This window comes from Schistocerca piceifrons, chromosome 3 (assembly GCF_021461385.2).
Source record: "Schistocerca piceifrons isolate TAMUIC-IGC-003096 chromosome 3, iqSchPice1.1, whole genome shotgun sequence".
NCBI classification, from domain to species: Eukaryota; Metazoa; Arthropoda; class Insecta; order Orthoptera; family Acrididae; genus Schistocerca; species Schistocerca piceifrons.
The window spans coordinates 89305339-89327849 of NC_060140.1; the positions used below are offsets into that span (position 1 = coordinate 89305339).

At 44.2% G+C, this 22511-nt stretch overlaps 1 pseudogene; it reads left to right on the forward strand.

Annotated features, from left to right (window-relative positions):
* The first annotated feature begins 18918 nt into the window (after positions 1 to 18918).
* LOC124790779 lies at positions 18919 to 19036 on the forward strand (annotated as a pseudogene).
* The last annotated feature ends 3475 nt before the right edge of the window (positions 19037 to 22511 follow it).

Sequence of the window (22511 nt, forward strand, 5' to 3'; positions counted from 1 at the left end):
GTTCGATTCCCGGCGGGGTCAGGGAATTTCTCTGCCTCGTGATGGCTGGGTGTTGTGTGCTGTCCTTAGGTTAGTTAGGTTTAAGTAGTTCTAAGTTCTAGGGGACTGATGACCATAGATGTTAAGTCCCGTAGTGCTCAGAGCCATTTGAACCATTTTTGAATCAACAGGCCCAGCTCGCCCGTCTTCTCAGGCAGGTCGTTGTACACACTGGAGAGAACACCAAGTAACGAGACAGTCTTCTAAAACACACAAACAGATGGTGTTAATTCGACAACCCTCAAAAACATGTTCATACGTGCTTCAGAGAATACAGGCCAGACAATAATCACAGTTTAAGCTAAGGCCTGGGAATCTTCAAGTAAACAATTGGTCCTGTAAATAAAACAAAAAAATTTAACCACACTTGATAAAGCAGCAAAACACGGGCATTTCACTACTAAGACAATCGTTGAGGACTAGCAGTTGACAATACCCATAGCTCAGATTGAAGATGTTGAAGAGAATTTCGAATAGGGCAACAAGAGCCAGCAATACATTGAATCACGTTATTACCCCAGTTCAAGGGCTGAAATTTTGCTCACAAAAAAAAAGCCTATACATGGTTCCAATGCTGTCATGAGCAGAAACAAGGCTGTCCACTCAGAGTCCCGTCAACCAGTGAACGTTAGAATCACCAACGTCAGTACCAACAGTCTCAGTTCTACGCGTTGTCAGCTTATTCTGCCACCCAGCGTGCTTCCAAACACATTGCATTGGCGACTCACGCCTCCTAGCAGCTCCGTGTTCACTCTCTCTTTCCGGCCCTCGCCTCAGGCGCCTGCCACATAGGCAGACTTTACGCCAGATGGGATCGATAACCGCTAGGTCGATGTGCACACATCACTTTTCCACAGCATTTTTGTAGTTTCTTTTTTTTTGTGACTCAACTGGGATCCTTATCGTGTTACTGAAGACTTATTCCTAGGCGCCTCTCTTGTGTTCCGTCCAACTTCCGTGACTGCCGTTTTAGAGGTGACTATTCTTCTTCAAGAGAACTACCTATTATAGTACCCATTATCGCAGCATCTGTGTAAGAAGTAATAAATTTAATAAATACAAACAGCTCTCGTTGGTTTGACTTCAATAAATCGAATTGATCGATAAATCGAGTTTGTTGTCAAGCCGTTTAGAAAACCTCGATAAATGGAAGAAATCTTACGGTTCAGTCAACAAACCAAAGCAATTGTCATGACAGACTGCAGCGCAAACACTACATAAATGGAGCTCAGCGCCTGTCTAACACTTGATAATTCAATTTTTTCATTAAATTTAGTCATTGAACTCTTCCTGACACTCGTTTCCTCAGCAACCAGTGACTAGCCCCGGCCCTGTTAGCTGAGTGGTCAGCGCGGCGGAATGCCACTCCAAGGGGGCCCGGGTTCGATTCCCGGCTTGGTCAGGAGATTTTCTCCGCTCAGGGACTGGGTGTTGTGTTGTCCTCATCATCATTTCATCCCCATTTCCGGCGTGCAAGTCGCCCAATGTGGCGTCGAATACAATAAGTAATTGCCCTCGGCGGCCGAACTTCCCCGACTGGGGGACTCCCGCTCCACAATGCCGTACGCTCATTTCATTTCAGTGACTAACCACAGTCTATAGATAATTTGTAAAAATGACTTCAAAGAAATATAAGTGTTGGACTCTCGCAGGAAAGCAGCATGTTACTGAGTCTGCGTAATGCGGAGAAAAAAAGAAAATGGAATGTAGTGATAGGTTTACAAATTCCGTCATTCATGCAGTCGACGATCCTGGAGTAGAAAGATAAATGCGCCAAAAAGTGTCCCTAGGGAGGAGGGGGGGAGGGGGGGAGGGGGAGTTGACATGGCGAGGTGAGTTTCCGCCTCTTGCAGAATTCTCATTGGAATGGCTCAGCTAATGTACAAGGAAAATGTGTTTGTCGGTGGTTCTACGTTTAAAAGAAAGGCTAAGCCAGTCAGTATCAGTCTGCTCACTGGAGGGTTCTCTAAGACGTTTAAGAAAGGCATCTATTCGTTTCTCTAACATGATTTGTGGAAAAAATGCGAACGTTAACGGTAGCGTTTGTTCAGCATGAAAAAAATGTAAGAAACTGAAGTCTACTCAAGGAAATTTGTGTGTGCCCTTCATTTTAAATACTATAATAAATAAAAATAATAAAACCAGTGAAAATAAACTTTACTTTGAGTTAACACTGGCTGTTAGAGAACGATCAATTAACTCACTGTAAGGAAAACTACTGATTTGAAGTACAGTTTTTGAAATCATGCTGTGTGATAACGCACGTCTGTTTCCGTGAGTCCATATAGATGGCACGAAAAGGAACGCGTGGTTTATATCACATCATGATTACATAATCTATATTCTATGAATCTGAAAGTGGGAGCTTGGTTCTATCGAAGATACTAATCCACTGTACCTACACGCGATCAACGCAATAAAGATTTAATATCAGAAGCTTTTTATCTATTTCTAGTTCTTGTTTCCCTTTGTAAAGAAGTGCGTATTTTATTCAAACTACAATACTATTCTTTCAAGTTTTATTTTGACTTTTTACTGTTCCATCTTGATCAGCCAAAGTACCGTTGAACAGAACTCCTATTTATTCGTTGTTACGTCCTTCGAATTACGATTTATTGAGAGTCGGATGTATATTTCTGGAAGTTTCGGATACCACCCCCTATCGCGTGAGTTGAGTGGTGAGCGACTGCCGCTTGCTGCAGAAGCCTGGGAAGCAGAGGTCGCCTGGAGCGCCCTTTACCCTCTCGCCTGGCCTGTCTGGCGGGTTGCCTGTAGCGCAGCTGCTGCAGGCGCCGCTCCGCTGATAACATTGAGAGCAGGCGCAGGCGCGGGGCAGCTGGCTGGCTCTGGGACGCACTCGCCCGCCCATTGTGCGCGTCGCGACAAATTCCTGCGCCTTGCCAGCGACCGGCAAGAGCTGCGGGTCGCTGACGGCGCGATACGATACGACACGATACGATTCACCCCAGAGGAAATGCAGTCACCAGGCGCACGGCTACAAAAAACACGGCTTAGCAAGGACACAACGGCAGTCTGCGATCACTTGCTACGCGTCCAACGTTAATTGATTTACAATGCTCGCCATTAAAATTTCCATACCGGGAACGACAGCAAGTAACGACATTACCCATAACGTGCACATCTACAGGGTGTTTGGGGAGGAAAGGTCAATATTTAAAAAATGGTTCAAATGGCTCTGAGCACTATGGGACTTAACTACTGTGGTCATCAGTCCCCTAGACCTTAGAACTACTTAAACCTAACTAACCTAAGGACATCACACACATCCATGCCCGAGGCAGGATTCGAACCTGCGACCGTAGCAGTCGCGCGGTTCCGGACTGCGCGCCTAGAACAGCTAGACCACCGCGGCCAGCTCAATATTTTAAACAGTAATAGTATAAGTAATTCTGTACAAAAATGGTATATGAACGTAGCTCCGCAAATGCTTCGTTAGGGATGTATGGGTATTGACAGGAACTTTAATTCTGCAAAATTGATGTGCACAACGTGAAAGTATACGCAATACAACTGGACCGTAACGTGATTTTCTTGCAAACAATGCACGGGTACATGCCATGTTTACGTTATGCAACCTACCACGCATTGTTGTCATGTGACGTAAGTAGTAAGTAGGACAATCACCCGTTGCTTGCGCTGTTGTGCCGTGTAAGCCGCATTGTGTAGTGTACCGGCGACGGATCGGTTAGCTGGGTAGTGTATTGTGTTAACTGTGTTCGTACAAGCACTGCTAACAATACCATACGCCTACAGTAATGAGGAATACGCAGATATGTTGTATGTTTATGGCTTCTGCAACGGTGTGCTACCTCTGCAAGAGAAGAATACCACAGGCGCTTTCCGACCCGACGATTACCTGCTCGCGGGGTGTTTTACCAAAGGGTTTATCAATTTGCGTGCAACAGGCTCTCTTCCAAGTAGACACTTTTCGTCCGAGCGTACACGTCAACAAACGTTGCAAGAACAGGAAGAAATTTTCGCAGGTGTTGAGCGAAGTCTGAGTACGAGCATACGTAGAATGTCCCTGCGCATGAATGTCCCACACACTAGTGTATGGGAAACATTACATGCGGAAAACCTAATTCTGTGCAGCGTGTCCAAGGTCTCCACGTTGACAGCAATGCGAAAAAACTTCAATTCAGTTACTGGGTAACTGAGAATAGTCATTTGCTTCCATACATACTATTCATTGACGAAGCCCAGTTTTCACGACATGGAATAAACAACACACGCAATAATCATCGATAGTCACGGGAAAATACACACGCTTCAGTGGACAGCAATTTCCAATTTCGTTTAGCCATAAAAGATTGGTGCGCCACGATCGGCAACCTTTTTATAGATCCATTTATTATCAGTCAGCGATTGACGAGAAAGAAGTACCTGCATCCTTTGGAAAATTCATTTGTAGAGCAACTGGAAGACGTTCCTTTAGCCAGGCGAATTGGAATGTACTTACAACATGACGGTGCTCCTCCACATGTTACTTTACGTGTGAGGGACCACCTCAGCCGCACCTACCCTCGCGGCGGTGCTATTAACTGGGCTCCAAGATCAACTGACCTTACACCTTTAGATTTCTGTTTATGGGGTTAGATGAAATCAGGAGTGCACAAAGTGTAGGTAAATACACAAGATGAAGGACTTTGTCGCATCATTGACGCTGCTGAATTGATTAGTAACCAACCACAAGCAAGAAAACATGTTATCGCTAGAGCGCAAAAGTGGATTGACGTTCATGGAGGGATATTCGAACCTGTTCTGTGAACTGTACAACGTCTGTATGATAAGTGTTAAAGCAATTTGTAAAAGAAGTGGTACATCTTTTTCAACTGAATAGACATAACACGCATGTTGTAATGCATTATGTTCTAAATGTATAGTAAATAAACATTATGTACAAATGTGTAACATAACTGTACTTCTCTGTAACATTGTTTAAAAAATTCACGTTACGGTCCAATTGGATTCTGTATACCTTCATGTTCTGCACATCAATTTTCAGAATTAAAGTTTCTTTCAATACCCGTACCTCCCTAACGAATCATTTGGGAACCTATGTTCACATAACACTTTTTGTTCAGAATTACGTATACTGGCACTGTGTTAAACATTGACCTTTCCTCCCCAAACACCCTGTATACTGTATGCAATGTGTCTAAGTACAGATATTTTTAAATGTAGTACCTTAATATATACACACGCCAATGTGTTGGTTGTTTTCTCTGCGTCGAACAGTCTTCCGACAAACACGTCACAAACTTTACGACCTCAAGTTATCTGTACCACCGGGTGGAACATACTTCACGAATAGCCATAATTATTAATCCGCTATGAAGAAAATATTTGCGGTATATCCATTGTGAATGACTAACTGCGACTGTCAATAAATATGCAACCTGTTGCTTTTCTAAGATTTATTCAATAATCAACGTGTTTTCGAGCCACTGCAGGCTCTTTATCAGTTATAGTGTTACAAGAACATTATGTTGTGGACAAAAAAATTGAGTGTATACATTCTGTGAAGTGACAAACCAAGTGTAGCTATATACTTTGTATATTTTTGTAGATAGCTTAATAATGTACGTTGTAAGAAGCAATGTGATGTGGATACCACAAGGCACTGCACTCAGCACCGGCACTGCATCTAGCTACACCTGTTCCACAACATAATGTTCTTGTAACACCTCCATCTGATGATGAGCCTGCAGTGGCTCTAAAACATGTTCATGGTTCAATAAATCGTCATAAAGCGACTGGATGCATATGTATTACCAGACAAACCACCGAAGTAAATACTGATGTAATGTTGCTCAGTACAGTATCTTCAATCGCCAGAAAAAAATATCTGCACTTATAACTGTTGTAAGATAACTTGTTTGTACTCTTTTATTGACTGAAAATGTTGGCAAAATTTAGTGTACTAACAATATTTATTTTACCAAACAAGACATAAATTACACTAAACAAATTATGTATTGAATTCCCTAATCAACTAACAAATGATTGAACACCCCACTGGGTGACGCCTGCTTAGCAAAGACAGTTTAACTAGGAGATCAGTGAGCAAAGTACTCTGGCCCTAAAAATGTGAATAATGCAACCTGAATTGATCTGACGCGTAACAGACTTTGACTGATGAAATCTACTGAAGTTTCTCTACATAGGTGCAGCTGAGAGCAAGTGGCGATTGAGATCTGTACGGTCTGACAATCCCAGGGCGGCAGTACGTTAGCCTTTTTACTTGGCGCAGCGACGTGACTTGCAGCTGGCGAAATGTGTGCGGTTGAGGAGGTGAGACGTGGAGGCGGCACCTGTGAGTCGAAAGCGACCACGAAAGAAATGCAAAAATCTCACGGTCTAGCGGTCAAGCAGACGGATCGCAATTTACTCTCTACCAGAGCCTTGAAATCACGGTAGATTTCAGTGTGTGACACACTCGTTCACCAGTCGCACCAAGGACCAATTTGACTCACTTATACGACAGAGTGCACAAGAATACCAAACGTCACGATTGGTAAACCAAAAACGAATAAGTGTGCCCTCGGCAAACAAGTAGTCCGAGACGTTTGAAGTCACACTGTCGGTAGAGTAAGAACTTCACCACAGGCTGCCCAGTCTAAACTACTCTCAAGCGAAGTCAGTCTCAGGACAGGTCCCAAGTACCAACCACACATGCCAGAGCTTCGACCAGAAGAGCCTACAAGCCCCAAAGTCCCCACACCCAAGAGCTTCCCAACTATCCAGAAAAAAATTCCTTTTCCCCTCAAAGTGCAAAACGTGCACTGTCTCCCCACCGTCTTGAGGTAATCACAAGGCTCTCGAGGCGCTAAATCTCCCCTCCCACGTCACAGCACAATCTCAAGTCAAACCAGGGCAAGTGTTAAGAAACCAGCGTCTCTGAAAGAAACAACATAATACGCAGATTATTGGTTTTGTTAGGTTTTCGCAGAGGGGGAAAATATGATTTTCTCCAAAGTCGTGTCTCCTACCCACAGCAACAAGCGAACAGATACACATCTTTATCTAAATCGCCTGTTCCTAGGAGCTTGTTGTCCTAGCTATGAGGTGCAAAAAAGATTCCATCTCTAAATGTTTCTCAGATGCCAGAGTTTTCTTTTACAGCAGGGGCAGCCAAGGAAAGTGGCTCACTGGCCTTCTTGCAATATCGGTGAACATGAAAACATGTGAATATTTATTACACGTGGCTCTGCACACAATGCCCGGTTTACGACTCCACTATGTAGACACATTCCTTTAGACCATCGCCCCTGCCCAGGCTTCTGCTGGATCCACAGCAGCTATCATGGCATTGTTCTGCTGGAGCTCTGTCCTGATGAGGAGCTGCCCTTCTGCTCTGTACGCCTGTGGAGCTCTCTGGCAAAATTTACTTAGGGATAGGCTCGCCAACAATTGTTTCCAACTCCCAACAAGCCGTTTTTACGATCCAAGAATCATAAAAATACCTCCTGCTTTTAGTGTCCTACCAGGCTCCATCAACGTCTGCTCAGACTGTTAACTTTATGGAGTCTCGCTCAAGATGCATCAGGTTGTAATGCAATCTTTAATAATTTTCCATATGCGAAAAATAGGTGGGAGATTAACTTGTCCTCTCTCATCCTTACATGCTGTGCATACACCATGTGGTAAAAAACTTGATGCATCCACTTCACAGGTTGGGAGAATATGTGATGTTATTGCAGTGATTACAGAATCGAGACAAATTAGCCAAGCGTTGGCAGCTTGAACTCACTTATCAGTATGACAATGCAGCAGCTTTCTCCTGGATGAACGCACAAAATGTTACAACTTTTCCTGAGGGGATATTGCAACTGGTCCTTGATGTCATGGGTACTGTCACTAGGACGGAGATGATATTCAAATTGGACCCACGTTGTCTTGCTGGACATGGGAGTGACTCGACATCATGCAGAGTGTTCATAGAGACAAGTGCTATGTGTGAATGAGGTTTGTCCTGTTGAAAAATGGTACTACGTTACTGTCGCCACAGAGGTAACAAACAAGAGCTTGGATGTCCGTGACGTGGTGTTGTGCCATCAGAATTCTCTCAGTCACTCCAGTCGTGATCTGAAGTCATACCAGATGGCTCTCCACCCCATGACGCGAGCAACAATGTCGCTGTGCCTTTCCAAAACATTAGAAGATGAGACCACCGACGATGGTCACTGGGGTAGTGAAGAACTGCGATTCTTCGATGAAATTATTTCGACGCAATTAATCATCAGTGCAGCCTTCCCAGTCAAGGCACCATTCCAAATGCTACTGTTTGTATTGTGGTGTTGTCAGCAGCATATGCATGGGTCGGTTATTTCCTAGTCCAGCTGCAGTTAGTGTCTGCTCAATGGTGTGGGAAGACACACAATGGTGTAGAGAGTTCATTACTTGGTTTTGGCTGCAGACACACACTTGCAGGGGTTAAAAACTGCTGGTGCACAATACAGAGATCCTCTCTTGTGGTGGTCAGGCGTGGTCAACCAGAACCTTGATAACGCGTATGCCTGCTCTCTCGTACCCATGCAGTCCAACAATAGGCCGCCGTCACATCTCGTCGCCCCAAAAATCTGGCTATTTAACGATTCAACCAGCCATGCATATCAAGACAGACTTTAATGCACCTTTAAAACTCTGTAAAGTGACGATGACACGGTTTCACCCTAGCAGCGGCGTATGTCTGCCCATCACAGTGATCATCAAAGCCGGCCGGAGTGGCCGAGTGGTTCTAGGCGCTACAGTGTGGAACCGCGCGACCGCTACGGTCGCAGGTTCGAATCCTGCCTCGGGCATGGATGTGTGTGATGTCCTTAGGTTAGTTAGGTTTAAGTAGTTCTAAGTTCCAGGGGGCTGATGACCTCAGATGTTAAGTCCCATAGTGCTCAGAGCCATTTGATCATTTAACATCTAAGGAACCCTGGTCCAGAAACGCCAGACTCGAAAGTTATAAGTGAAAATCGTTCCGAAACCTTTGACCGTGGACTACATGTACGGGTACTGCTCATGTTAAGGCTGTGGGATAAGAAAATTTCAGAGGTGGTGGTGTGGAGTAAAACAACAACAAAAAATCTAGTAAACATGGGCTCTAAAATGCATACCTTAAGAGCTATGAGCACCTTTTCATTGACAATACTGTGAAACACATCTCTTCTACTGAAAGCTCTTTGGTTTCTACACTTTTGCAGGAGGTAGTATGGATCAGTAAATGTGGGCTATGAAATGCATATTTTAAGGTGCGATTCCGAACACGACCGCAGACCGCAGACTGCACCGACCGGCTGCAGGTGGCCATTGTTTGCAATGTGAGGCGTGCTGAACGCGGCGGCAGCGTCGTCTGCCGCCGTATACCTGCTTTGGCGGCAGACCGCACATCCGGTCAGGGACCGGTAGTGCCGCTGCCGCCAAACCGCATAGCGACCGGAGACTGCTTTTACTGGCCGAACATACCCATTCCGTGAAAATGAGTTTCTTGGACTCCGATGAAGAAAAGTTAATTAACAGTGTGGCGAAATATTCTGTAATTTATGGCCGGCCGGGGAGGCCGAGCGGTTCTAGGCGCTACAGTCTGGAACCGCGCGACCGCTACGGTCGCAGGTTCGAATCCTGCCTCGGGCATGGATGTGTGTGATGTCCTTAGGTTAGTTAGGTTTAAGTAGTTCTAAGTTCCGCCAGCCGAAGTGGCCGTGCGGTTAAAGGCGCTGCAGTCTTGAACCGCAAGACCGCTACGGTAGCAGGTTCGAATCCTGCCTCGGGCATGGATGTTTGTGATGTCCTTAGGTTAGTTAGGTTTAACTAGTTCTAAGTTCTAGGGGACTAATGACCTCAGCAGTTGAGTCCCATAGTGCTCAGAGCCATTTGAACCATTTTTCTAAGTTCCAGCGGACTGATGACCTCAGAAGTTTAGTCCCATAGTGCTCAGAGCCATTTGAACCATTTTTGTAATTTATGACGCAGGGCATAAAGAATAGAGAAATGTTTTAGTGAAAGATAACGTCTGGAAAGTTATAGCACAAGAGTTAAATAAAACAAGTACGTATATTCAACTAATTATTTACTAACAAATAGATCCGTATGTGCACTAACAATTATTATATGAACATGTTAAAAAGGCAATAGTATATATGTTTTGTCTTACATAAATCATTATTTACAATCCATTCTTATTCACAACCCATTGTTAACTGCTGCCTCTTGCCACGCCACAGAACCGTATTCACTGGAGAAAAAAAATCTTTAAGTTTGTCTCTAATTTCAAAACCACTGCTCTTAAGAAGTCCTCCAAAACGAGAAAAGCTATGCATGTTGTTTTGGCTGGTTGCTTCGTTAAAACTATAGCTATAAAATGGAATACCATTTTCTTCAAGATAACCGTCTCGTAGCAAATTGTGTGAACAACATGCCGACAAAACGAGGTCGTCAGCCACTTCAGGCACCACAGCAATAGGACTATAAAATACCCTAAATACTTGGCTTAATAGCCCAAAGCCCTTTTCTGACACTTGACGAGCACGGCATAATCTATAATTATAGATCTGTTTGTCTCGATGTGATGCAGCAACTCTTGTGGAATAAGGTTTCATCATACAATCACTGAAAGCAAACGCCCCGTCTCCTACCAGGAAATGTGGTAATATCACACTTGTGCCTGGCAAACATTTTGGTGGAGATATATTAAACTCCTTTGCGGCTATTTTCTTGACCATAGCCGATTTCTGAAATATACCGTTATCAGCCTCTTTTCCGTAAGCGCCGACATCAACGCTAATGAATTTACAATTTGCGTCCACAACAGCCAGCAGAACAATTGAAAAAAAATCTTTGTAATTAAAAAACAGAGATCCACTTTTCTCTGGTGCCCTTATGCGAACATGTTTTCCATCTATAGCGCCTACACAATTAGATATATTGCATTTAAGCCAAAATTTTTCTTCAATACGTCTGAAATCTGATTCAGTAGAAGGTGGCATCAACAAGGGCAACAGCCTTATTCTTAATATATTAAAAACATTTTTAACAATTCTTGATATGTAAGATGGTGATATACGATACGCAACGAAAACATACAGCTAATATAATTTCCATTTACAGGTGATGACTGTAAGAAGAAGTGGAAATTTTTAAGGGACAGTTACCAGAGGTTCAAGAAGAAAAGCAAATTAGGAACGGGCTCTGCTGTCTCAAAATTTTCAAAAAAAAAAAAAAAGAAAAAAAAAAAAGACACGAACAGCTATCGTTCATTGACAGTGTTGCACAACGTCACAGACCTGGAGGAACAAATATTACATTGACATCATCACAGACAACAATACAAGAAAACCAAGAAGACAGAGGAGATGGAACTCGTCAACTGGACCTTTCGGCATCACAGGAAGAAGATACGGCAGAAACACATACAATAGGAAATAGTGGTGAAACATCTGTGGTAACAAACGATGAACGTTACGTGCCAGCACGGAAAAGAAAACGCAGTAAAGTTCGTAGTAATGATGATATAATATTAAAAATGTGGAAAGAAAGGGACGAAATTAGGCAAAATTTACTAAAAACGTTTATGGAACATGAAGATGATGATATTGACTTATTTTTCCGCCACATCAGTACAGTTGCAAGGAGTTTACCTCCAGTTTATAAGGCAGAAGCCAAAATAAAAATTAGTAGGATCGTTTCTGATTATGAAATAATGGCTGCACAGTGCAACACACATCAGCCACGTGATAACAGCAGCCCTTCAACCTCCACAACTCTCTCACAAAGTCTTGGAACTGCAGCACAATCTAATAATGTATAACATTTTGTGGACTGCACTTATTGCGTTTCTTAGGCACTGTGGCATTATGTCATCTTTAATAAAATTGAGCACGAAATTAACCTGTCTTTTAGTTAAACGACAGTAACTCCTGAAGATATTTTCATAACCTAACAAATCTCTTTTTATCAGTGCTGTGTAACTACCTTCTGCAGTTCTACTTTTATATAAAGGCGTTACCAGCTTTCGTCTTTTCCTGGAATGCAACAATAAAATGTCATCGTCTTCATCTTCCAACAACAGTGCAATAACAGCGGTGGTGTTAACAGACATCTCGCCTCGCTCAGTTGTTCCCGGCAACTGCATAGCTTGTCTGTGACTGCGGTCCGCAACGCACCGACTGCAGGCGGCAGCGTTGCCATCTGTCTTCTGCAGCTGCGGTCGGTCGCTGTCGCCGTGTTTGGAATCGCACCTTTAAGAGCTATTTGCAGTTGTTCAGTGGACGAGATATGTTTCACAGCAACAAAGTTGACCAAGTACTTACACAGTAGTTATTAACGTATGCAATTTAGACACCATATTTACTGGACATCTGTCCTTGTTTTGGTCCATACTGCACATAGGTATTTGCATGCCATTGTGTCCGAAGTATCAGAATGTTTTCCGCTTTTAACTTCAGTCTCGGTCATTTCCCGACCATTTTTCTTACCTCAGATTGCTACATTTAATCTTCTCCAACTTCCATGGATGTTGGAGAAGATTAAATGTAGCAATCTGAGGTAAGAAATAATGGTCGGGTAATGACCGAGATTGAAGTTAAAAGCTTGTAACATTTTCATGAAATCACCCTATTCACGATTTTGGGTAGTGTGGCCTCTTAAAGGTTAATAATACGCACTGTAAAGTCACGTTAATGTTACCATCTGTCTAAAACCTGAAGAACCATGGTATGCATGTGCGTGTGAAATCTTATGAGACTTAACTGCTAAGGTCATCAGTCCCTAAGCTTACACACTACTTAACCTAAATTATCCTAAGGACAAACACAGACACCCATGCCTGCGGGAGGACTCGAACCTCTGCTCGGACCTGCCGCACAGTCCATGACTGCAGCACCTGAGACCGCTCAGCTAATCCCATGTGAACCATGATATGCAGTGCAGGCCGCTGCAAGATGTGCCGGAAGAGAGTCAGTGGGTTCTGCAAGGTACTGGCAGGCTCGTGACGCTATGTCGACTACAATATCGTGACCAGCTGCGCTAGGTATCTCGATTGAGGATTCACAGCTCAAACAGTCCGATCGACGTGTCTCATAGATTCTCGACTGGGCTTAAATACAGGAAGTATTGTGGAACGTGGAGTATGGTAAACTCATCCTGGTTGCCCTTTGAACTGTGTGACAAGTTGCATTGTCCTGCTGGCAGATGCCATGGTGGTGAGGGGGGGGGGTGACATGGTTCCCAAGGATAGATGCATACATGTGTCGATCCAGTGGGCCTTCTAAAATGACCGGATCGCCCAGGGAATGCCACAAAAACGTCCCCCACACCATAAAGCTCCTCTGTCTGGCCCGTAACATTCTGACAATTGCTGCAAGGAGTTTACTTTGAGACGTTTCACGCCGATGAGGCAGAAAACATGTTTCATCAGAAAGGTCACCTGCTGAAAGTGAGTGGATATGCAGCCACGGGACTGGTGTGCAACTTCCAGTCTTTGCTGACGATGAACGGCAGTCAGCATAGATATGTGAACCAGGCGCCAGCTGTGGGGGCCCACAGGCAGCAACATTTGCCGAGCAGACCCTGTTGGCATGCCCTGGATCCGTCTGGATCGTCAGCTGCTCTTCGGCTGCACGTCTATTCACCGGTACACATCTCTGCAGCCGTTGTCCATCTCTGACATCTATGGCCCGCTGTGCACCACAGTTGCCTCTGACCTGGTGTTAGCGCAATTTTGCCATGCATGGTAGTTCAACCACAGCGGCACGTAGATAGCTTATAGACTTAGCCCTTTCGGAAATCCTTCCACGTTTGGGCCGAAAACCCATTTTTAAGTCAGTTAAATTGCTCCGTTTCCGCATTGCCATTACGACTGCACTGTTTTTTGGCATCCCTCTGACACACTTTGTATACCCTCCACTGCTAATGCTGCCACCTGCCGTCTCTGAGTGTTTATTGCACGTTGTCGTCGAATATACACTGACACACTTCATATGCAGTTATTAACTGAAAATGTGCTGATAGTCCAAGTGGGACATTTCTTTGTTTCTGAAATATTGTGGGATTGTGAACCCCTAAATGGAAAAATGTATTCGCTCCACCATTACACTGTGCTCATCGTTGTCACATACTTTCTACCAAATCTACACCTGCAAAACATTATCTTTAGTTTGGCTTAGGTCTCTTTCATCAGTGCAATTTCCAGCGCCTCCCCATCCCGGATGATGAACTTTGCTGTCACATATACCCTTCCTTACAACTATAACCTGGCCTTGTTCCCCACCTCTCCAGGGCCCCCTTTTTCCTCTCCCCTCCTTCTCCCCTAGCGGACTTTCCTCCTTTCCCCCCTCCCCCCTGAGACCCCATCTTTGTCTCTGTCCCTCCCACGTCCCTCCCTCCCTGGTCCTCTTCGGCGCGACCCCCACCCATCTCACCCCCTCTCTTCCCGTCCCTCCCTTCTTCCTTCTCCCTCATCACCTTGAGCCTGGCAGATCCTCTGCTTTGATCATCATCAGTGTGCCACGTCAGTGTTGTGTTTGGTGCTGTTCTCCTGTGTGTCAAGAGGTGTGACTTTAATTGTGTGCTGGCCATGTACTTAGTGTTATTATCAGTGATTGTTATGTGCTACGCCTTCTGTCGATACTTTTATGCTCCGGTCATACTGCGCCCTGTATTCCTTTAAATGTCCCAGTGTGTGGTTTCTTGCATGCGCTACTTTTTATGGTTTTTATCTCCATTTTACAGTCACCCCTTTTTGTCTATTGTCTTCCACAATGTTCCCCCTTTCTTATATCTATCTACACCATGTTATTTTTAAATGTCTTCTATTGTATGTTTTATGTCTTTCGGATGAAGAGCAGTGCATATGCTGCTGCCAGCCCACCCTGATGGGGAATTGAAATACAATAAAGAAAAAAGAAAAGAAAAGCTTGGCTTAGGGTAAATTGTTTTGTAATATACGGATTAGCGGTACTGGATGACAACATCAGATGTCATTTTATATCCTCAGTTTGTTCATCAAGACATATTGTACAGCCCCTTCAAAGTATTCCGTGTCGTTGTTCATTGCACCCTGTTAGCCCTGTAGCCCCGTGTTCCATACAAAAGGGTTCCCGGTAAGCTGCGTCCTGTTATTTCAGGAGTTTGTCGAAAGCTACACAAGATCCACACGTGCAGTTACTGATGTGCTTTGCTCTGAAACGGTTGTCTGGATTTAAGACTGGCTGACAGCTGAGATACGCCGCAGAGTTGCCGAGGACTTTAGGCACTTGAGTGGGAACGTTAAGGGTATTCTTGTTACAAACAAAAGTGCCTGATGTTAAGCTCCAACCTTTTTGGTGACTAAGAAAATGCAGAGAAATATCTCTGCCGTTTCCCCATGAAACCTCAGTACGCTAGTCGCTAGAGAAATGGCCACGAATAGTAGAGGTTATCGTGATGAGAAATGGCATGAGAAAGCTTCCTGCACTCCCATGCTCCATGCTAACCGCCCACCATGAACTTTCTGAAGGGAGATCGATAAGGTTGACACCCTGTTGGCAAGACTGACAGAGGGGAGCTACCTTGCGTCACATTTTAAATTGAGCCTGCCAATGACATTAAAAAGGGAATTCGGCACCTTGAAGTTCACGAGTGGACGAATAAGAACAAATGTGTGGGTAGGAGCACTCGACAGATCGTTCTCATTTCGTTCTGAATTCATGTAAGCTTTCATTCTGTGCATTCTGGAATCATTTGGAGCTGTTCGCAGTTCTTTCGGTCATTATTATGATTCTGGTCGCCCCTAGTTCTCTAGGAGAATTTCCAAGACGGTTCTGAGTTCTTTCTAGGATCATTTTACTTCATTCCAGTTTGATTCTGTGTTCATTCGGAGCTCAACAACACATGCTGTGATCATTCTGAGACTCACACTGGAGATACTTGTAGATGATTTTCATGTGAGCACATCATTTACTCACTTGCTGTTTCACACACAGCTTTCTCACTATGTGTCTTGGAGGCCTATCGGCGTTTTTTCTGCTTGTCTTGCATCTACTTCGAAATATTACTTGGATGTCTCTCTTTTAGTCTATTTACGTGGACGATAGATGCCCCACGTGTGTTGGTTCAAAATAGCTCTGAGCACTGGGACTTAACTTCTAAGGTCATCAGTTCCCTAGAACTTAGAACTACTTAAAGCTAACTAACCTAAAGACATCACACACATCCATGCCTGAGGCAGGATTCGAATCTGCGACTGTCGCGGGAGCGCGGTTCCAGACCGCAGCACCTAGAACCGCATAACCACTCCGGCCAGCACGCGTGTTGGGAACCAGTGAATCACTGTTCTTACCAGCACAAGAGAGCTTCATTGTCTGCTTGCTAGATTATTTACCCAAAGAGCGATAGTATGAAAGGAACAAGGAATGGCTTAAAATGCTCTGAGCGTCGCCTTTATAGTCACGGACACACGAAGATAAGCAGATGAAAGCCACCTTACCCTTCATGCACTGCTGACTCCATCGATCAGTGAGATAAAATAGTTAATCCGGCCCATTGCACATGCTAAATTGATTTATAACAGTGTACTTTAGGGTTACATTCACAGCTGGATGATGGGTAGAATTACAGAAGCCCCCATGTGATCTGTTACTTTGAGAGCTTGCAGGGCACTCTCACTTCTGGTTCGGTGTAGGGAATACGATCTACTGCGATTTGACTTAATACATTATGATGAAATGGTGGGCAGCAGTTTATGGTCTCGTTTGTGTGCTCTAGGGAAAGAAATACAGTAAGCTCTACCTGTGTTCAAAGGAATAGGGTGCCGCCTTAAATGACTCCAGTAAAAGCACGGCGTTGGCGGCCTGACAGGGCGCGTTTTTTCTGGAGAATGGTGAGGAGAGATTTCCAGACGGCTGCGCGCCACGGTCGCATGGTGCATAAATGCATTAAGATGGCTCCAGCCGACAGCCAGACGTCCAGGTATACGGCCTAGCACCGAAAAGTCGCCGACAGCGCATTGTAGGCCGAGAATAAAGCAGAGGACGGCCCTTGTTAAGGAGCAAGCCGCCAAAAGCAATGTAAACGTTCTAAGAATTTCTGTGGGACAGGGAAACTGGCATCCGGACGTCCGGATTCTGTTTCAAAACCTGTTTTGTCAATGGACAGAGCTGTTTGCGAGTTTATGGCCGTTCTTTTGCAAACCTTGAAATGGACGCAACAGGGAAAATAACAAGCTGTTTATGGAGGGCTGTGCTTTCACCGTGTATTGTGTTAGCAAAAGACATGGCGAACGCTTGGGAAAGAGGCCGTGAAGCTGAATTTTTTTCCGTTTTCTGCCAGTTTACTTTAAGGTCTCTGATCGGCCAAATTGCAGTGCAAAGACCATCCTCCTAGCCTAGAATGGCCGGCTTCAGCTCGTCATTGGCTTGTACGAAAGTGGGGGAAATGAAGAAAGAGAAAGGAGCTTTTGGAACCGAGCTGAGGAGGAAACGCAGAGAAAGGAAGAAGAGGCACCCTTGTACAAGTCTCTTGTACTGGCACTTCGCTAGTAAAGAACTGCATATCTCTACCTATACGGTGAGACTTGTGTCCTTTCCTAGCGTGCGACTTAGAGCCTGTGCCAGTCACCTCCTTAACTGTCAGAGGTCCTGCTTAAGTCATCATGGTCACAACGAGTGACGCACGTACCTATTTGTCTTGAGTCGGCCGTCTAAAACATTTGACATATTCTGACACGCACAGTCGTGGCACGGAGTCAAATAGGTTTGGCAGACCAGCAAACGGGTCCATTTGCATACTGGAATCCATTGGGGTTTCAGAGGCTCATAGGGAAGCACCTGCATTCTGAATTAACCGAACCCGAGTACTTGCATTTTTGGGGAACGTGCATTTAAACAATAAATTGCTGCCATCCATGACTTCAGTCGCTGAAAGCATTGTGGTGTGCCGCCTTGACCAGCAACACGGTAAAGTATTCGCTGCTGCGACGTAGGGCTATAATATATACTTCTCAGTACCCTGTTCTTTCGGACCATATTTACCCCTTTATATTTGTGTGGTAGAATATAGATGCTTCGTGGAGGCGTAGTTTGATGCCATAACCTGGATTCACGTGTGTGAAGTCAGATAGAGCGAGTAGTGTTCTGGTTAGTCTCGTGTGTGGATCCCCAGCAGATCACCTTGTTCACCATTGATCCCACGTTAGTAAGGCATTTGTTGAATAAAATTTTTTGTGTGTGGTTTGTTTAATAATTTTGTTTTCTTTCATTTTTAAGATTAATAAATCGATTGTGAATTAGACTACAGCTTCTTCCTGAGTTCTGATTAAAAGTTCCATTGAATTTTTATGGCAGTCTAGATCCGAAACATAAGGAGTAGCTTTTTCAATTGGTGTCCACTGCGTGTGCCTTTTACTTCATTAACGATAATGGAATCTGCATATCGTTTTTGGCTGCAGTTAAGCAATATAGCTAAGCAACAAAAAGTGAGTGACTTGCCAGTTGAAAATGTGTAATGAGATCTGAATTCGCTCACTAGAGCAGCAACTAATCCATCAGTTCCCTGCTAGTCAGGTAGTCAGGCATTTTTAAGTAAATTAACACGTTTTGTTACGTCGCTGTTTTAGGAGGAGATTGGTATTTAACATCCCATCGACAACGAGGTCACTAGAGACAAAGTACAAGCTCAGATTAGGGAAGAATGGGGAAGGATAGCGGCCGTGCCCTTTCGAAGGAACCGTCCCAGCATTTGTCTTAAGCGATTTAGAGAAATCACGGAAAACCTTAATCAGGATGGCCCGACGCAGGTATGAACCGTCATTCTCTCGAATGCGGGTCCAGTGCTAACCACTACGCTAATCAGTTCGGTAGGTCACTTTCTTTTCTGCCTCTTTGACTGCTCGCCAACAGCCTTGCTGCAGTGGTAACACCGGTTCCCGTCAGATCACTGAAGTTAAGCACTGTCGGGCTCGGGTAGCACTTGGATGGATGACCATCCGGTCTGCCGAGAGCTGTTGGCAAGCGGGGTGCGCTCAGCCCTTGAGAGGCAAACTGAGGAGCTACTTGATTGAGAGATAGCGGCTCCGGTCTCGTAAGCTGACATACGGCCGGGACTGCGATGTACTGACCGTATGTCGCTCCATATCCACATCGAGTGACGCCCTCGGGCGCAGGATGACACGGCGGCCGGTCGGTACCGTTGGGCCTTCAAGCCCTGTACGGGTGCAGTTTTGTTTCGTCAGTCTGCTTGGCTCAAATATTTTAATTGATTTTAAATCAACTTCCTGCTGGACTTGTAACTTTCAACATGTCAGAACTGGATGACAATGCTATATTAACTCGCTTTCTTGTCTGGTGTGAAGCGGAGGGTGCTTTCTATGACACTGGCTTTCCCCTATTCCAGTTCGAGTCATGAATAGTTCGTGGGAAGAACGACTGCTGGGAAGCATCCGCGTGAGCTCCAATCTCTAATGTTTACCTTCACGGTCCGTTCGCGAGATAAAAGTAGCAGGAAAAAATTTGATTGACACTGATGAAAACAAACTAAAGTAAACCTAAAATTTACCAAATGTCTGCGTCATAATCTCATCAAATTGTCTGAAACAGATTGAAAAATATCACACACGCAAGACTAAAAGCAGAAAATAATTACTAAAATAAAAATAAATTTTTAATATACAATGTTTTTACATCGGAATAAGAAGTATAAAATGATTTCTCCTAACCCTTTACTGATTCCTAACTCGTACACAAAGCCCTTGAAATGTATGATTGTGAATTTTTGATAACTATGGAATATTTGTAAGATTTAAAATGAAAATTATGGGACGCATGCAACACATAATTGACGTATGAACAGTTCGCCTCCTTACTGTAATCTACTGCATGTTCCCCAAGTTTATAGTACTCAATCTTACAACTATTTTTACAGCTCTTTAAAATTCAGAATCCCAAATTTTTGAGGACTATCGGTATAGGGTCAATAATCTGTACGGAATAGGAGAAACTGTTTTAGAGGCTACTTTTATAGTCTGAATTAAAAATGTATTAAATTAAAAACTGAATATTATTTCAATATTTTCTTTTTCATTTCAGCTGTACTATACGAAATATCATAAATAGGAGCGGAGAAAATACCAGTTAGATCTAATACGTCTCGAGTCATCAGCAGAGTATCTAGCAAGTGTATTCAAATGATAGTGGAGTTTTCGGCTAGCAATATTTCTTCCGACAGTAATGATTCGACTCACATTACTGAGAAAACTGAGAACGTAAGCCTTAAATGGACAGACGTATTCGTTTCTCGGAGCGACGCAATATTCTGAGAAGCAGCATAAAAAAAGCTGAGCGCTCAACAAATCCGATGAAACCCCCGGCGGGACTACGTCTGTCATCAAATTGCCTTCACATAGCCGCGAGCGGGCGTACAGTGTGGAGCAGTGGCAGAGCCGCATGCCTGGCGCGCTGCAGGTCTTCAGCTCAAATCAGACCGCCAGCGAATATTTGTTATTTTGTGTCTGTCGTTTCTGGAAGGTTCTCGAAATCTCATATCTTCATAGTGCTTCCATATTCCGAAATATTTAACGACAATATAAACAGAAGCAAACTCCATCCAGGAGGCATTTCTGCTTAGTCTGTACGTTGGTATCCGCAATAACATGCTTTCAGTGCCTTGTCATGTACTTCAATACGATCCCACTTTCCTACGCGCGCTTAATTGTGGCTGCGACGTGACGTTGTCTCGTGGAGACGCAGGCAACTTTAAAACACTGACCCTACCTTGGCTCTAACTAGACATCGTGAAACCCGTCGCTAAGCTTCGTAATGCATTTTTTCTGTACTGCATTGATAGGTTTTTAAATACATTTTTATCTGTTACATAACTGTACGTGATGTAACGTACGTTACTGGAAAAAAGCGCAGGTGACGCCTGCATATAAGAAGGGTAGAAGGACGGATCCTCAAAATTACAGACCAATATCCTTAACCTCGGTTTGTTGCAGGATTCCCGAACACATTCTCAGTTCGAATATAATGAATTTCCTGGAGACAGAGGGGTTGCTGTCCATGCATCAGCACGGCTTTAGAAAGCATCGCTCCTGCGAAACGCAACTCGCCCTTTTTTCACATGATATCTTGCGAACCATGGATGAAGGGTATCAGACATATTCCTTGACTTCCGGAAAGCGTTTGACTCGGTGCCACACTGCAGACTCCTAACTAAGGTACGAGCATATGGGATTGGTTCCCAAATATGTGAGTGGCTCGAAGACTTCTTAAGTAATAGAACCCAGTACGTTGTCCTCGATGGTGAGTGTTCATCGGAGGTGAGAGTATCATCTGGGGTGCCCCAGGGAAGTGTGGTAGGTCCGTTGTTGTTTTCTATTTACATAAATGATCTTTTGGATAGGGTGGATAGCAATCTCCGGTTGTTTGCTGATGATGCTGTGGTGTACGGGAAGGTGTCGTCGTTGAGTGACTGCAGGAGGATACAAGAAGACTTGGACAGGATTTGTGATTGGTGTAAAGAATGGCCGCTAACTCTAAATATAGATAAATGTAAATTAATGCAGATGAATAGGAAAAAGAATCCTGTAATGTTTGAATACTCCACTAGTAGTGTAGCGCTTGACACAGTCACGTCGATTAAATATTTGGGCGTAACATTGCAGAGCGATATGAAGTGGGACAAGCATGTAATGGCAGTTGTGGGAAAGGCGGATAGTCTTTTTCGGTTCATTGGTAGAATTTTGGGAAGATGTGGTTCATCTGTAAAGGAGACCGCTTATAAAACACTAATACGACCTATTCTTGAGTACTGCTCGAGCGTTTGGGATCCATATCAGGTCGGATTGAGGGAGGACATAGAAGAAATTCAGAGGAGGGCTGCTAGATTTGATACTGGTAGGTTTGATCATCACGCTAGTGTTACGGAAATGCTTCAGGAACTCGGTTGGGAGTCTCTAGAGGAAAGGAGGCGTTCTTTTCGTGAATCGCTACTGAGGAAATTTAGAGAACCAGCATTTGTGGCTGACTGCAGTACAATTTTACTGCCGCCAACTAACATTTCTCGGAAAGAGCACAAAGATAAAATAAGAGAGTTTGGGGCTCGTACAGAGGCATATAGGCAGTCATTTTTTCCCTCGTTCTGTTTGGGAGTGGAACAGGGAAAGAAGATGCTAAATGTGGTACGAAGTACCCCCCGCCACGCACCGCATGGTGGATTGCGGTGTATGCATGTAGATGTAGATGTAGCTGTAGATGTAGATGTAGATGTTACACTGGAAGGTGGTGCTTTTTTTTGAGTCATCAGTCTTGTGGCTGCTTCGATGCGGCCCGCCACGAATTCCTCTCTTGTGCTAGCCTCTTCAAATCAGAGTAGCACTTGCAACCTACGCCCTCAGCTATTTGCTGGATGTATTCCGATCTCTGTCTTCCTCTCTTGTTTTTGCCCTCTGCAGCTCCCCCTAGTACCATGGAAGTCATTCCCTCATG